The following is a 13,957-nucleotide window of genomic DNA, read 5'->3' on the forward strand; positions in this document are numbered from 1 at the left end:
CTGCTTGAAAGGGTGCATGCACCCTTTTCACTACCAGGTCACTTTAAGTCACCCCATGGCAGGCCTCCCTAGCTCAGAGGGCGGGGTACAAGTACCTGTATGTGAGGGCACCCCTGCACTAGCAGAAATGCCCCCCATGAACTCCAGCTACATTTTCCTGGACTCCTTGAGTGTGGGGATGTCATTTTATGCGTGTTCTGGACATAGGTCACTACACCTATGTCCAGCTACATAATCGTAACTCCGACCCTAGGCATGTTTGATATTAAACATGTCGGAATCATACCCCAATACTGTTGTAAGTATTGGAAGAATGATTCCATGCACTCTGGGGGCTCTTTGGAGGACCTCCAACATTGCTACCACCAGTCTTCCAGGATTTTTCAGGCAGCCCGAGCTGCTGCCACTCCACAGACAGGTTTCTGCCCTCCTGAGGCTTGAGCTGATTAAGCCCAGGAAGGCAGAACAAAGGATTTCCTTTGGGAGAGGGAGGTAGCACCTTCTCCCTTTGGAAATAGATGTGACTGGCTTGGGAGGTGTAGCCTCTCCAAGCCACTGGTTGTGCTTTGAAGGGCACATTTGGTGCCCACTGTGCATAAACCAGTCCACACCGGTTCAGGGACCCAGCAGTCTCTGTCTGGCATGAAACTGGACAATGGAAAGGAGAGTGAGTTCCCACTCCCCTGTCCATCACCACCCCAGGGGTGGTGCTCAGAGCTCATCCAGGTGGTCCCTGGGTTCTGACGCCTTGCTTCCAAGGTTGACAGGGGCCTCTGGGAGCATCTGAGTGGCCAGGTCAGACGGGTGACGTCAGTCCTCTTCTGATAGGTGGTACCTGGCTAGGTGACCAATCTCTCTTTCAGGGCTAATTAGGGTCTCTCTCTTGGGTGGGTCCTCAGATTGGGCTTGCAAAATTCCAGCAGGACTCCTCTGCAACCTCCATTTCGACTTCTAGCCACTGGAACCGTGATTGTACCCTCCAGGACCTGACAATCTGCATCCATGAAGAATCTTCTTGCAACATTGCTTCCACAGCTCCTTACAGCTTCTGCAACATTTTCCCAGCTGTGCATCCTCTGAGGGCAGTAAGTGTTCAGTCTGCATGAGAAGGAAGAAGGAATCTCCCTTGGAATGAAGTAGTCACTCCCCTGCATCCACAGGCACCTAATGGAACTGTGACTGGCTGCGTGAATCTCCTTTCTTCCTGAGCTGTGTTGATCCTGCATCATGGTTATGGTGGTCTGGAGCAGTCCTCTTGGTCCTCTCTGCCGGCTTTCCAACTTTGGTGGAGGTAAGCTCCTGCGTTCCCTCACAGGACAGTCCCCCCGTGCACAGAGTCTCTAGCAGCTACCAAGGCTTGTTGGCATCTCCTCCAAGGGAACTTCAGGCTACATGCATCTTCTGCCCTCACCATTCCTTTGTGAAAAGCACAGCCTTCTGCGTGGTTCTCCCGCGGTGGGGGATCCCTTTCTAGAGCGCTGCATGGGCTCCTACTTCAACCTCTGTGTCCCCGTCGTATGAGACTCCTGCGAGTGATGCCTTTGCTTCCTGGGGGTCCCCTCTGACTCCTCCTTCTGGGTTGAGTACTCCTGGGCTTTGTCCCCGCAGCACTACTTTTCCAATAACTGTGAATGTGCCTTTGCCAAGGCTTGTAGATTAATTCCTGCACCAACACCAGTCTGCAATCTTCATTCCAGCGTGGGACATCTTCTGCATCCCTCAGGAACTCTTCTCCAGCTCCAGGGCTGCAGTGCTGATCTGTTCTTCATCACAGTCGACGAACTCATAAATGCAAGTACAGCTGTGTGGGTAGTAGCTCCTAATCCTCCTAGACTCCACTGACACTTCTGGACTTGGTCCCCTCTCTCCAAAGGTCTTCCTCTCCAGGTATCCACCGCTGGTTTCTTGCAGTCTTCTCTGGGTGTCTTCTTTTCCTTCCTTTTGAGTAGTATGGGGAAATTACAGTGATTTACTCCTGCTTTCCTGGTCGCTAAGGGTACTGCGTTACTTACCTCTGTGGTTTTCTAGTACTCCCAGCTCCCCTCTACACATTCCACCTACCTAGGTGGGGGCCCTGTGTTCGCATTCAATTTTTTTAGTATATGGTTTGGGCTCCTTTCAGTGTCACTATTGGTTATCTACATTTGCACTGTTTTCTAACCTTGTCAATGCCTATTGCTGTTTGCTAGTGTACATAATTAGTGTATTACTTACCTTCTATTGGAGAGAAGCCCTTCTAGTACTTTGTGGTATTGTGTGACCAAAAATAAAGTACCTTTATTTTTGTACAACTGAGTGTTTTCGTTCATCTGTGTAAGTGCTGTGTGGCTACAGTGGTTATGCATGAGCTTTGCATTTCTCCTAGATAAGCCTTGGCTGCTCATCCACAGCTACCTCTAGAAACCCTGGCTTCTAGACACTGCCTACACTTCACTAATAGGGGATACCTGGAACTGGTATAAGGTGTAAGTACCTTAGGTACCCACCACACACCAGGCCAGCTTCCTACAGAGGGTGAGAAAGGCAAGGGTGTGTGTAAAGTGTGTAATAAGAGAAAGGAGGGTTCAATAGAGAGGAGGTGTGAGAAAGAGGTTTGTGTGCGAGACAAGAGGGGAAGAAATATTATCAAATCAAAACAGGATTTATAGAGCGCAATTACTCACCCATAAGGGTCTCAATGCACCTAGGGGTGTTGCCCTCTGTGCTTCATTTGAGGAGGCAGGTGTTAAGGACCTTCCTGAATTGAGGAAATGATGGAATCTGTCTGAAGTGCAGGGGCAAGGTTTTCCAGCTCTTTGCTGTGAGGTAGGGGAAGGTTCTTCCTCCAGCAGAGGTCTTCCATATGCATGGTACGGTGGATAATGCTGGCTGAGCAGAATCAAGAGGTCTTGTGGGGGAGTAGAAGGTGATGCAGTGGTTGAGGTAGGTGGGTCCTAGGTTGTGGAGGGCCTTGTATGCGTGGACGAAGAGTTTGAAGTTGATTCTTTTCTCAACCGGAAGCCAGTGGAGTCTCTCAGGTGACTGGTGATGTGTTTACTGCGGGGACAGTCCATGATAAGTCTGGTCGAGGTGTTTTGGATGTGCTGTAGTTTCTTCAGGTTTATCTGGGTGGTGCCGAAGTAGAGGGCGTTTCCGTAGTCGAGTCTGTTGGTAACCAGTGCATAGGTTATCGTTCTGCGGCAGTCCTTTGGGATCCATTTGAAGATCTTCTGGAGAATTTGAAAACAGGATGCTGCGACTGAGTTGACTTGGCGGGTCATAGTTTGCAATGAATCCAGGTTAAGTACGTGGTTTGTTGGGGTAGCGGGGGTGCCAAGAGTGGCTGGCCACCAGGAGTAATCCCAGGCTGATGTGGATGGTCCCAGGATGAGGATCTCGGTTTTCTCAGAGTTGAGCTTGAGGCAGCTGTCCTTCATCCAGGTGGAAACAGCTTCCATCCCATTGTGGAAATTCTTCTTGGCAGGGGTTTTCAGTCAGTTTGATGATCAGCTGGGTGTCGTCGGCATAGGAGACGATGTTTCAGCCCATGGTTCCTGATGATGGAAACGAGCGGGCCATGTAGATGTTAGTGTGGGGCTCAGGGAGGAGCCCTGTGGAACTCCCCAGCTGATCTCTGTAGGTTCTAACAGGTAAGGGTGGAGTCTGAACCTGGTGTTGATACTATCCCGCAGGGTGGCTTTCCTGGGGGCTCTGCTGAGGTGGTAGTTGCATTTGAGGGCATCTTTTTATAGGCCTCGAAGTCTTCCAGGGACTAGCTGTTTCTCCATCTTTTCTCTAGCCATCTGCAGGTGCGCCTGGAGTCCTGGATTGCAGGGTACAACCAACTGGCCTTCTTGAGGAGTTGTTTAGCTGAGGTCTTTCAGAGAGATGCAAAGGTGTTGGTGCATTCAGAGGTCCATTGGAAGTTCCATGCTGAGATGTTAACGTCTGTGGTGAGGGGCAGGAGAGACTTGCTGAGGGTGTTGATGAGCAGTAACTGGTTCATTTTCTGCTTGGGTTTCAGAGTGTGCAAAGGTGGATGGTCGGTGTGGTGATGGTGAAATGAATGTAGTGGTGGTCGGTCCAGTGAAGCGTGGAGGTGTTGACAACGGTGATGTTGTTGCTGTTGGAAAAGATGGCGTTGAGTGTGTTGAGTGTGTGTCTGTAGGAGGCTGGCCTGGCTTATAGTGGGTACTGATGGTACTTACACCTTGTGCCAGGTGCAATTATCCCTTATTAGTAGATTATTAGTGTTCTAGCAGCTTAGGCTGCTAGAGGTAGCTATAGCAGAGCAGCTTAGGCTGAACTAGGAGACATGCAAAGCTAATACTATACCACTTATATCCTATATGTACTATATCATAAGAAACACAATACTCAAGAGTTACTAAAAATAAAGGTACTTTATTTTAGTGACAATGTGCCAAAAATATCTCAGAGGATGTACTCCCTTAGGAGGTAAGTAAAATACACAAAATATACACACAAACCAAGGTCAGGTAAGTAGTAAAAAATTAGAAAAGTAGTGCAAACACTGTAGAATACAATAGGATACAATAGGCCTATGGGCAACACAAACCATATACTAAGAAAGTGGAATGTGAACCACTTAGGGGCCCCTGGCCTACTGTAGTGTGTAGAGGGTCGCTGGGAGTATAAGAAAACAGTAAGGGTGTCCAGGATACCCCACCCCAAGACCCTGAGAAGTAGGAGTAAAGTGACCCTACTTCCCCAGAAACACACTAAAGTCGTGATTGGAGATTCTGCAAAGACCACACCAAACTGCAAAGCACTGAAGATGGATTCCTGGAACTGAAGACCTGTAAAGGTAGGGGACCAAGTCCAAGAGTCGTGAAAGTGTACTGGGGGGGGCAGGAGCCCACTAAAGCCTGAATGAAGTTGCAAAACGGCTGCCTCTGGGTGGAAGAAGCTGAAGATTCTGCAACAACGGAAGATGCCAGGAACTTCTCCTTTGCACAGGAGATGTCCCACAAAGTGCTGGAGGATGCTGAGTTGTTTCTTTGGAGAAAGACTGCAAACAAGCCTTGCTAGCTGCAAAGGTCATAGTTGAAGAAAAAGTGTGCTGCCCGGGCCCAGGAAGGAACAGGAGGTCGCCACTTAGAAGAGGAGACAGAGGGAGCCTTCGGCAACACAGAGAGCCCATGCACAAGAAGGCAGCACCTGCAGAAGTACTTGAACACGGGTTCAAGAAAACTGAGCATGACGGTCATCTCAAAACTACAAAAGAGGGTCCCATGAAGCCGGTGGTCAACTCAGTGAGTTGAGCAATGCAGGACAGAATGCTGGGGACCTGGGCTAGGCTGTGCACAAAGGATTCCTTGCAAAAGTGCACAGAAGCCCTAGCATCTGCACCTCACGCAGTACACAGGATTACTGTCTGGCGAGGGGAGGCAAGGACTTAACTCCTCCAAATTTGAAAAGTTGGACCACTGGACAGTCTGGGTCACTTGGGTCCACCACCTGTGTTCCAGGGGCCACGCTCGTCAAGATGAGAGCCGTCCCAGAGTACCAGTGACGCTGAAGTTTGGTGCCTGCTGGAGCAGGGGAAAGATTCTCTCGACCCACTGCTGGAGATTTCTTCTTGGCTTCCAGTTCAGGGTGAAGGCAGACAGCCCTCAGAGCATGCACCACCAGGAAACAGTCGAGAAAGCCAGCAGGATTAGGCACTACAATGTCGCTGGTAGTCTTCTTGTTACTTTGATGCAGTTTTGCAGGCGTCCTGAAGCAGTCAGCAGTCGATCCTTGGCAGAAGTCGAAGAGGGCGATGCAGAGGAACTCTGATGAATTCTTGCACGTCGTTATCTGAGGAAAAGCCCACAGGAGAGACCCTAAATAGCCCTCAGAGGAGGATTGGCCACCTAGTCAGGTAAGCACCTATCAGGAGGGGTCTCTAAAGTCACCTGCTGGCACTGGCCACTCAGAGGCCTCCATTGTGCCCTCACACCTCTGGATTCAAGATGGCAGAGGTCTGGGACACACTGGAGGAACTCTGGGCACCACCCCTGGGGTGATGATGGACAGGGGAGTGGTCACTCCCCTTTTCTTTGTCCAGTTTCACGCCAGAGCAGGGACTGGGTGTTCCCTGAACCGATGTAGACTGGCTTATGCAAGGAGGGCACCATCTGTGCCCTTCAAAGCATTTTCAGAGGCTGGGGGAAGCTACTCCTCCCCAGCCCTTAACACCTATTTCCAAAGGGAGAGGGTGTAACACCCTCTCTTAGAGGGTATTCTTTGTTCTGCCTTCCTGGGACTGGGCTGCCCTGACCCCAAGAGGGCAGAAGCCTGTCTGTAGGTTGGCAGCAGCAGTAGCTGCAGAGAAAACCCCAGAGAGCTGGTTTAGCATTATCTGGGGTCCATAGTGGAGCCCTGGGGATGCATGGGATTGTCACCCCAATGCCAGATTTGGCATGGGGGGACAATTCCATGATCTTAGACATGTTGCATTTCCATATTCCGAGTTACCATTGTGAAGCTACATATAGGTACTGACCTATATGTAGTGCATGTGTTTAATGGTGTCCCTGCACTCACAAAGTCCGGGGAATTGCCCTGAACTATGTGGGAGCACCTTGGCTAGTGCCAGGGTGCCCTCATACTTAGTAACTTTGCACTAAGTGAAGGCTAGACATATAGGTGACTTATAAGTTACTGAAGTGTAGTGTAAAATGGCTGTGAAATAACGTGGACGTTATTTCACTCAGGCTGCAGTGGCAGTCCTGTGTAAGATTTATCTGTGCTCCTTATGGGTGGCAAAATAAATGCAAAAAAAAGGCTGAAGCCCATAGGGATCTCCTGGAACCCCAATACCCTTGATACCTAGGTACCATATACTAGGAAATTATAAGGGTGTTCCAGTGTGCCAATTAGAATTTGTGAAAATGGTCACTAGCCTATAGTGACAATTTTAAAGGCAGAGAGAGCATAAGCACTGAGGTTCTGATTAGCAGAGCCTCGGTGACCCAAGTAGTCACTACACAGGGACACACAATCAGGTCAGAAACTATGAGCACTGGGGTCTTGGCTAGCAGGAGACAGGCAAAAACAAACTGACATACATGTGAAAATGGGGCTAACATGCCAGGCAAGATGGTACTTTCCTACAGTGTCCAGCGCTGTGTGTTGGTGAGGGGACCAGTTGCTTTAGTCCTATTGTGGTGAGGTTCTCGAGTAGGGAAGCGCTGTTGATGTCATTGCAGTTGTCAATGTGGTAGTTGAGGTCGCTGAGGAGGAAGTAGTTCATGGAGGCGAGTCCGTGGGGTGAAATGATGTAGATGATGTAGTTGCTGAAGGCTGGGCGGGGGGCAGATGGCCTGCAGATGATGGTGCCGCGGAAGGTAGACTTGTGGGTGGCGTGAATCTGGAAATTGAGGTGCTCCAGGAGGAGGGAGTGTTCTTCAACATTGGTTGTCAGGTGGCAGGTGGATGGCCATTCTGTCACCTGGGTGAAAAGGACAGTCTTTACTGAGCAGTTTGTAGTCACTGAGGGTGACGCTAGGTTTGTCCATGTTTCAGTCAGAAAGGTACTGTCTGGGTGGGTGGAGTCTAGAAGGTCCAAGATTTCTATGGCATGTTTGTGGAGGGAGCAAATGTTGAGAAGGATGCAGCTGGCGCACTCCTGGATGGTGTTCGATGGCTCAGTGACGAAAGGGTCTGGGGCTTGGTGTAAGGTGAGGATGCAGTGGCAGTAGAGGCAGGAGAATGGTCCATGGATGTCTCTGGGTGATGCGAAATTGCAGGTGGTGGAGCGCCCTTTGTTCAGCGTGTGGAGAGTCTCCGCGCTGTAGCGATGGAAGGTGAGAGGACCAGGGTTTGTGGCACTGGGCACCGTACAAGAGCAGATGGGCTTGCTTTTGGTGCGCCGGTGGCACACTAGTGGTGCGCCTTTGTTGCACATCGGCCGCCAGGAAGAAGGGGAGGGAGGCAGGAGGGTCTGGTCAGCTGGGAGGGCGGGAAAGAGCTTCGCAGGGAGGAGGATGGGGCTGCAGGGGCAGCAGTGGCAGGGAAACAGAGTGCAGGGAGAGTGAAAGGCTGAGAAGAAAGACAAGAAAGAAAAAGAAAAAGGATAGCAAAAAAAAATAAAGATGACAAATAAGCAAAAGTAAAAGTGATAGCAAGATACTTACAAAAGATTGCCACTAGGCCACCAGGGATAAGGCTCAGGCAAGAGCCTGCGGGTGGAGGTGGGCCTAAAACTAAGAGTCAGACAGGCTCTCAGTTCGAATGCAGCAGAGGCAGGAGCAACAGGTGGAGCTGCGCAGAGGAGAGCGAGCAGAGGCCGACCAGGAGGTCAGAGGAGTTGCCCTCTCAGTGCACAGCGACCGCCATTAAGAAGGGGAGGGAGGCTGGAGGGTCGTAAAGCACTTTTCAGGGAGGGGGCGATGACACAGGGGCAGCAGTGGCAGGGAAACAGAACTCTAGGAGAGTGAAAGGCTGAGAGGAAAGAGAAGGAGACAAGAAAGAAAAAGAAAAATTATAGAAAAAATAGAAAAAAGAAAAATAAAGATGACAGAAAATAAGCAAAAGTAAAGGTGACAGCAAGATACTTATACACAGATGGCCACTAGGCCACCAGGGATGAGGTGCAGGCTGGAGCCTGTAGGTGAAAGTGGGCCTTGAACTGGGAGTCAAGCAGGCTCTCAGAGCAGAGGCAGCAGCAACAGGTAGAGCTGTGCAGAGGAGGGCGAGCAAATGCTGACCAGGAGGTCAGAGGAATTGGGTTTGTTGCCCAGGGAATATCATATTGTCCAAACATTAAGAGAATCTGGCACACTTGCTAGAGGTGACTGGTGCAGAAAAATGTATTCTCATCTAGGCTGTAAAAAATAAAACTGTAAACTTCACACTTGTATAGTGCACTACTCACCCGTTAGGGTCTCAAGGCACAGTGGAACTCCTCCTGGCTTTTCCCTGTGTGGTGCCCACTCCTGGACAACCCCAGGGTGAAGCCAGGCATCCAAGCGCTGTCAAGGCCGTTGTGCAGATTAAGTAAGCTATTGCCCAGAATTACAGAGTGGGACCCATTAATTAGATTAGGCACTGAGGCAAGAATTATCTGGTCTAATGGAACTGAGCCCAAGACCCGCTGAGGCAGGAATTGAACCCTGGTCCCAGGCCAAATCTCTGCCTTAGGGTCTGCCGCTCTAACCATTGTGCCACACTTCTCCACCCTTGGCTGGAAAAAACCCTTGCAATGGTCCTACGTGGTGGAGAGGCAGATAGATGTAGGAGATGGGAGAAAGTAAGAGAAGAGGAGGATGCAAGTTAGAGTAATGTGAAGACAGATACAAAGGATGGGACAGAGGAAGATGAGAGGGAGGTGCAAGTAAGAAAAGTGTGTGGGGGAAGAGGAGCTGGTGAAAAGAGATGAAGATGAAACAGGAGGAAGAGGAGCAATTGAGACAAGAGAAATGGGGAAAGAAAAGCCAAAGAGATGATCACATGAGAAGGAGAAAGCATGTGTGTGTGCTTCTGTGTGCGCATGTGTGTCAGGTGAACACAATAAAACCCAAGTGTTTTTAACTTTCAACTTTGGAAATATTTTTGCTGGCTCCCACCATAGGCCACTGTACTCTGAGTAGATACAATATTTGTAAAGATATATCATCAGCTCTAGCCTGTTAAGACTAAGGTTCAATGAAGGTTTGCTTTTCTGTGCAGCTTGGTACATAGATAGCTGGGGCTACTACATGTCAAGATTGAGATACACTCATTCACCACAATGTTATGAGGCTCCCAGTACTTTTGACTATTAGTGTTATAGATCATGACTTTTGTACATTGACAAGGCTATCCAAGGAATTCAGGACAGAAATCCCTAGCCACAGGCATTCCAAACAATGTAACTTCGTTATGACCTGCTCCATGAACTGCTACTGAGTACTGACATAAGAAGAGCCTCTCATGTATCACCACGTACGTTGTTCGGTGGCACATGCTGTTATCAAAAGTTAACCCACTATTTTAAAAGAATACAAAACATGCCAATAATTTCCTGGAATGTATCACATTCAGTTTGTCACCCTTTATTCTTTTACGTCTCTTCTTGTCACTTTGTATTTCCCTTTGGCACTATTGCCACTATTCCTTATATATGGCTTGACATCCTATCATTCTCTGTTACTACTGGATCTTCATTTTTAGGTTGAGCGTTAGCGTTCTGCCTGCTGTATACTAAGGTATACAATAGAGTGAGTTCCAGCATTTTGATTTGTTAGTTGCAGTGTCCTTCAAAAAATCCTTGCTTGCTAGTGGTCAGTTCTTCTTTTTGTCCTTCCTTTTTTCACTTTGGGAGCAGCACAAAGTACTGTGTAATTTCACTATGTCCTGTTTATCTCTTCTGTAAGGGACTTTTTTTGGCATTTGCCTGTTTCACCTCAACAGTGTGGGTGCTTGTTCAGTCCCTCCTCCCCACCAGCTCCCTCTGTAAACATAAACCAACTGCAGAGTTGGGCGTTTCCAGGGCCAGCTCACCCTCACTCTCTTTATTTTCAGCCTGTGTGGCAAGAAAAGTCTACTCAGTAATTTACAACGCTAGGAGCTCTAACTCGAGCAAGCACGAGAGCGTTGCATTCCCCCACCCCACCCCCAGCTTTGTAAACTCCTAACCGGACTTTTCTTGCCACACAAATGAAAAAAAAATGCAGCTTTGTGTGGCAAGAAAAGTCAGGTTAGGAGTTTTCAACGGTAATAGCTCTAACTCAAGCAAATGCGTGACCCGTTGTATTGAAAATGCTCGTTAAATGCTCTGGGTTACGTCCGATTCTCTCATCTTCACAGGCTGCAGCAGCCCCTCCCCAACCTATCACGACTATCAGACGGCCCCTCTCACACACTCAGTTACAATGGACAACCCTGACCTGACATAGCATCTGCTGCACCTCCTTGGACCACTCCTTAGGGCATGACAAGGAGGAGTCACCAGGGGAGACGCTGCTTCTGAACAGCAGCGTTCATTCTCCCCTCCCAAGGACGATTAGTTGCTGCTATGCAGGAGTTCTCTCTTCGTTATCCCACTGAGTGGCGACACCTCCATTCACTCTGGCCGGGAGAAATATCTCTTCTACACTACCTTAACAAATCCAGAAATAAACGGGAATGCAAACCCTCTTCTTGCACTTTTTTCACTTGATGGAGAGGCTCTGTCACTCTGTAAGTGCCATCTGCAACATATTCGCCATGCCTTACAGGCAGAGGGTGGCAGGTCTTTTCTTTACATTTGTCAAACCAGGGTCCCACAGAAAGTATTTAGGAGTTGTTGGAAAAATCAGATCTTTCATCATGGAATCCTTTCTCAAACAACATGTAAAATAATGCCTCTTCTTACAATACAAGTGAAACTGAAAGAGACAGAGGTCTGTAGTTTAATGCTTAGGACGCAACAGTGAGTAATGTGCTCTCTGCTGGGATGTTTTCCTATGTTGAACAGGTTTTATTCTGCACACGCCCTGCTCAACCATTCTTTCTGTGGTCGATAAATGGATCGTTAAGTTAATGACACCTCTTACAATGCCATGAAATGCCGGGAAATGCTTTGGAATGCTTTTACAACTTAAATTGTACGCACATTTCCTCTTTATTCCCTGTTTCTGGAATGCTCTGCTTTTGGACTCTGTTACACTAGTGTCTGCACCTCATTTCATTCTTACACACCGAATACATCATCGTCCTTTTATCACATTTCCGACACGCTGTGCTGATTTTTTCCATTTGGTTGCCAATAGTGGGCTCAAGCACTATTTCTTTGGGGATAAGGCTTATTCATGGCACAAGTCTTAAAGAAAATAAGTGGGGGGACTAACCAAGTTAGACACTATGCAAGTGACATCACGGCACATGACACCACAGCGTGTGAAATCGCACCTGGAATCACAGGTAGTGGCATCACAACCCATGATCTGACAGGAAATAACATCACAAGAAGTGAGATCTGGTCTTAAGACCTCACGCATATGCTTACCGCAAGAAAGCAAAGCCTTAGCTAGGGATCCCTTTGGCCGTCGTGGAGTAAATGTTTTCTTCAGCTTGGGCCGAGGGTATTGTTAAGTTAATGACACCTGTTACAGTGCCATGAAATGCCGGAAAATGCTTTAAAATGCTTTTACAACAACTCAAATTGTACGCATCTTTCCTCTTTTTATTCCCTGTTTCTGGAATGCTCTGCTTTTGGACTCTGTTACACTAGTGTCTGCACCTCATTTCATTCTTACACACCGAATACATCATCGTCCTTTTATCACATTTCCGACACGCTGTGCTGATTTTTTCCATTTGGTTGCCAATAGTGGGCTGAAGCACTATTTCTTGGGGGCTAAGGCTTATTCATGGCACAAGTCTTAAAGAAAATAAGTGGGGGGACTGACCAAGTTAGGCACTATGCAAGTGACATCACTGCACATGACACCACATTGTGAAATCGCACCTGGAATCACAGGTAGTGGCATCACAACCCATGAGCTGACAGAAAATGACATCACAAGAAGTGAGATCCGGTCTTAAGACCTCACGCATATGCTTACCACAAGAAAGCAAAGCCTTAGCTAGGGATCCCTTTGCCCGTCGTGGAGCAAATGTTTTCTTCAGCTTGGACAGAGTGTAAAGTGCAGAATAACTGCAAGTTTTCCTTTGGAAAGTGGGTATTTTAGTGTTATTGATGTTCTGTTTTATTTATTTTTTTTAAAACAGGAAAAAAAGAGTGCAGGAAATAAAAAGTGAAATGAAATTAGCCAGGAAGCTGTGTAATTGAGCTAAGATGTGCAGCACCTAGTGTCTGCGAGAGGCAAAATGCCTACAGCACCTGGTATTCCCAGGTGGTCTCCCATCCAAGTACTAACCAGGCCCATCCCTGCATAGTTTCCGAGATCAGGCGCATTCAGGGTGGTATGACTGTAGGAAGGTAAAGCTGTAGTTTCAGCTCTCTTCTGCTCACCAAGCCCACCGACCGGACCTGCTGCTTTTAATCGCACCTGCACAGGCTCCCCTTGGGAAGTCGGACAAGCGCTCACTGCCGGAGGCCCAATGCCCCAACCCACATGAACACCATTTTTAGGGTTGAGCCTGCTTCGCATGCGCTTTCACATGCGTTTCACTTGCGAGACACATTAGTAGTTAGAAAAGGGCTCGGAGCCCCGCCCATGTCACGTCACTGTCTTTCATTGGTTCGTGGGCTTGACTTTTAAAATCTGCTTGCTTTCATTAGTGGAAGGCATGCATACGTCATGCCTTTTCCGGTGGTTGGCCCCCCTCGAGCGCAGTGACCAAGTACTGAAAACTTTGTGGACTACTTTTTACCTTTTTTCACAGCGCGATCTTGCTTGGTAGAAGTCGAACGCTTTGCATGACATCGACCCTGTTACATAGTTCATTGCACTTTTGCCTGTTACGTAGATAATTGCACTTTTGCCAATGTTGTAGGGCCATATTTATACTTTTTGACGCAAAGCTGCGCCGGCGCAGCTTTGCGTCAAAAATTTTAACGCCGGCTTACGCCATTTCGATCCGCCGTGCGGGCGTCAAATTTATACTTTGACGCACGGCGGTGCAACCAACAGGTCGGAGTCATTATTATGTGATGCACACAGCGGCGTCAAGTCGTAAAGTAAACCAACGTTAACGTGGCGCAAATCACTGTGGGTCGATTTACGACAGCGCAACCCGGAAAGCGCAGTTTTTTTTGACGCAATAGCGTCAAATTCACCCGCGAACACTACCCTTTCAGCAGAGGAGAGCCAAAATGGATCCCAGATGCAACAACAGACTACAGGAAGATGACAGCAGACCAGGAACCAGCCAGGAATATCCATACAGGAACCAGGACATTTATAGAAAAAAAAGAAAGTGTCGCTTCAGTGCAGAGGAGCAGGAAATCCTGGTTAAAGAGGTGACGGAACACCAGCACCAATTGTTCATCACCTCTAAGTTGCCAATCAGTAGGAGAGAGGCCATATGGCAAAAAATTGTG

General features: G+C 48.3%; 1 protein-coding gene and 1 pseudogene across 1 annotated transcript in view; both read right to left on the reverse strand.

Annotated features, from left to right (window-relative positions):
• The window catches only part of LOC138299901 (C4b-binding protein alpha chain-like), a 552,670-nt gene that overhangs the window by 134,472 nt on the left and 404,241 nt on the right, over positions 1-13,957 (reverse strand). The window lies entirely within an intron of this gene.
• LOC138302271 (5S ribosomal RNA) lies at positions 12,782-12,890 on the reverse strand (annotated as a pseudogene).

This window comes from Pleurodeles waltl, chromosome 6, assembly GCF_031143425.1.
Source record: "Pleurodeles waltl isolate 20211129_DDA chromosome 6, aPleWal1.hap1.20221129, whole genome shotgun sequence".
Taxonomy (NCBI): domain Eukaryota; kingdom Metazoa; phylum Chordata; class Amphibia; order Caudata; family Salamandridae; genus Pleurodeles; species Pleurodeles waltl.